At 50.4% G+C, this 3739-nt stretch overlaps 1 protein-coding gene across 1 annotated transcript in view; it reads left to right on the plus strand.

Annotated features, from left to right (window-relative positions):
* The first annotated feature begins 274 nt into the window (after positions 1–274).
* Positions 275–3739, plus strand: part of Chd9 (chromodomain helicase DNA binding protein 9) — a 219952-nt gene continuing 216487 nt past the window's right edge. Inside the window, exon 1 of the mRNA XM_029532736.1 lies at positions 275–347. The gene's annotated coding sequence lies outside the window, so the exon portion shown is untranslated. The remainder of the gene's footprint in view (positions 348–3739) is intronic.

The following is a 3739-nucleotide window of genomic DNA, read 5'->3' on the forward strand; positions in this document are numbered from 1 at the left end:
GGGTGGATACCAGGTCAGAGGCCCAGACCTGACAGCTCCTCCACGCCTCCAAGAAAAAGCACAACAAATTCCGTTCCCCACGCTCCCCAAGGGGTGAAGGTGGTGCAGCCCAGGCCGGATCTGCGCCCCCGGGCTCCGCCGTGTTGGAAGCCACCCGCGTGGGAAGGCCCAGCTGCATTTCCGCCCTGCACTGCGCTCGCACCTCCCAGCCCCTGCCCGCGCTACCGCCTTACGGCCACTAGGTGGTGCCTGCGCTCTAGTGGGCGCCTGTCTGGCGCCGGCAAGGGAGACAGATGGAACCAGAGTCCTAGGGTTCCGGGGACTGGAGGACAGCGCCGGCAGCCAAGGTAAGGATTCCTCGGGCGTGTCCCTAGAATGTCTGAGGCCGGGGTGGGTTAGCCGCCGCGCAACCTCGTTTGTGGTTTGCATTGATGACCAACGAGGACAGAGCGGCCACATGTGCTGTTGCCCCAAGAAGACCTGGAGCCCCGCAGTCCCAGAGCTGGGCCTAAGCTGAGCAGAACCCCAGGTCCCTGGCTCGCACTCAGACATCCTTCACGAGCCTGGGCCTCCGGAAGGCATGCCCAGCCCCCACCCAGCAAGTCTCCACCACGGAAAGGTGGTATTGCTGTCCTAGGGTGCCTCCAGTTGAGCTGAGGGGTGAACACGATCGCAGCACTTCTCAAACTTGGGCATGCATTGATTGTTGGTTAAGGGATAGTAAGGCATGCTGCTGTCTGGCTTGCATACCTCCACCCCCCACCCCGAGTCCCAGATGTAATTGGTTTGAGTTGGATGTGGGGAGCTTTTATTAAAAACTTCCCCCAGGGGATTCCAGCTTGCAGCCAGATTCAAGGACTCTTTGACCAAAAGAGTTAGAGAAGAACCGAGGGGTCCCTATTATAAGCCCGGAAGGCTTCTCTTCCCTCCCCCCCCTTGCCTTTTCAGCCAGCAATCACCTCTGCCTTTGGACTGTCAAACTCAGTGTGACAAGCCAACACCCTACCCCAAAGGGTGGAACTCTGAAGTACCAGAGAAAAGAGAGCCAATCAAATCGTGTACAGTATGAAAGGGTTCCCCAAGTGGGTAGGAGGAGAGAGGGATTCTCCCCCTCTCTAGTCCCAGATGAGCGCACGAGTGGATCCAGGCTGCACTCATCCTTCCGATGAATGGAGCCAAGCGTAACGGGAAGACCCTTTGTATCTAGGAAAAATGGCCTCGTGTATCTTATGTAACAGCCACGTGTTAGCAGCAGGAGCTTGGACTCTCCAGAGCCAGCCCTCCCTTATTTGTGACCTTAGATAAACTCACTCAATCACCCTCACCTTCAGTTTCCACATCTGTAGAATGGGTACAGCGGTATATAACTCTCAAGAGTTGCTGTGGAGCCGGGCGTGGTGGCGCACGCCTTTAATCCCAGCACTCGGGAGGCAGAGGCAGGCGGATTTCTGAGTTCGAGGCCAGCCTGGTCTACAGAGTGAGTTCCAGGACAGCCAGGGCTATACAGAGAAACCCTGTCTCGAAAAACAAACAAACAAACAAAAAAAACAGTTGCTGTGGGAACGATTAAGACTGAAAGCCTGTGTTTACTGAGAGTGGTTCTGTGCCAGGCACGGTTCCTCCTGTGCACCCTCACAACTCTTATCATAATCCACAGAGTAGCAGGTACTGTAGAGAGAAGTACCCCATCTTGTAGCTAAGATACCCAACTTTGGTATCCCAAAAGCTGGGGCTTAGAGAGGCCAAAGGGCTTGCTGGAGGTTATCAACATGATCAGAGGCAGACTAGGAGCTAGGAATGTGGCTTTGTTGCTAGAGTGCTGCTAAATATACATGAGGCCCTAGGTTCTTCTGTATATAAGATGCGTGTGTGTGTGTGTGTGTGTGTGTGTGTGTGTGTGTGTGTGTGTACAAGCAGATACCTAGTCCAGGGGTAAACCCATGGTCACAAGAATGACCCTTCCACTGAATTTCTTCAATCCATCAATGGAAATATAATCATTATCCAGCACTTACTGTGTGCCAGGTAGGCTTCCTGACACAAACCATAAAATGTGGGCAAGACAGAGAGGTGTAAACCAGTCCTCTGTGAACTCATACCCAACAATGAAAACAGCTGGGAGCTCACGAGATCTTCATTACATTTAACAAACTCAAAGACTTGCTAAATTAGATTGTGTCTCCCCAAATCAATACCCCTGGTACTTTGACAGTCATATTTGAACTTTTCAGATCAAACATACTGTCGCCTGTGTTAGCGCACACCTTTAATCCCAGCACTCGGGAGACAGAGGCAGTTGGTTCTCTCTGAGTTAGAGCCCAGTCTGGTCTACAAAGTGAGTTCCAGAACAGCCAGGGCTACACAGAGAAACCCTGTCTTGAAAAAAAACAAAAACAAAGAAAAAAAAAGTTGTCACCCAATGCTCCTGTCCTGAGCTGAGGTCAAACAAGAAAACGTTTTGTCATCTCTCTCGGGTGTCCATCTGCAAACAATGGCTGGCTTATATTATAATGGCTTCCCTTCTGGCTTTCTGGCTTTACTAGGGATACAAAAGTCACATGCGTTTTGTGCAAGGTGAACTTTACTTTCAATCTTGGTCTTTCCCTGGACCAGCAGTTTGCAGAAGGTTCCTTTCTTGTTCTGCAGGGCAGCAGCAATGAGCTGCCTCTCTCAGGCAGCCATGTGATCAGAAGGGGAAATACCTACAGGCTCCGACGTGCCCTGTTGCTGAAGCTGGCATGTTCAACAGGTTGGGTGCATTCAGTGTACCTCCAGCTTACAATATTTTCTGCTTCCAGTAGGTTTGTGGGTATTGAGGGCCATCATAATGTAGAGGTTATTTGCGTAAACTGGTATCTGTTCTATGGTCTAATGGGTGCCACGATTGTGTGTGTGTGTGTGTGTGTACTTTTTCTTGGTGACTTGGCTGATAACAATGGTCCCTGATCCTGGTGCTGACCGATGTCCCAAAGCTCAGAAGTCAGTTATGTGTTTTGTGGTAGAATTCATGTTGGAAAACTTTTCTTCAGACAAGGGTTGTGGTGCCGTTGGTGGAGAAACAACGTATATTAAATATGAAAGTAGACTGGTGGTGGTCTTCACCTAGCATGTACAAGGCTCTGGGTTCCACCTTCAGCACTACATAAGCACAGATCTTGAAACAGGTAAACATAAAACGAGACTGCGCATTGACCTTGGGTATAGATAAAGTGCCAGATAAGGTGTACTAGATGCAAAGCACAAAAGTGTAAAGGTCTGAAAGTGGCCAAGACCCCAAGGGACGGGGACTGTGGTGGTCAGAGGGAGCTACACTAAAATAGGAATATACTGGAGGGAGCTTGGGTCAGGTGGTACTGTGTTTAGTGGCAAGATCTTATTTCATCCGATTAGCACAGTAATCCTGGCAGGCCAGCCAGGGTCTTTTCCATCTTTGACCGGTTGATGTTATCAATGTCCTATGCTATGAAAAGAGTTGCTCACCTAGTGTGATGGCGCATGCCTTTAATCCTAGCACTTCGGAGACAGAGGCAGGTAGATCTCTGTGAGTTTGAAGCCAGCCTGGTTTACATAGCGAGTTCCAGGACAGCCAGGACTACAGAGAGAGTTTCAGCCTCAAAAATAGCTAGATAAGGGACCAGAGAGATGGCTTAGTGGTTAAGAGCACTGACTGCTCTTCAGGAGGTCCTGAGTTCAATTCCCAGCAACCATACAGTGGCTCACAACCATCTGTCATGGGATC

This window comes from Mus pahari, chromosome 20 (genome assembly GCF_900095145.1).
Source record: "Mus pahari chromosome 20, PAHARI_EIJ_v1.1, whole genome shotgun sequence".
Lineage (NCBI taxonomy): Eukaryota > Metazoa > Chordata > Mammalia > Rodentia > Muridae > Mus > Mus pahari.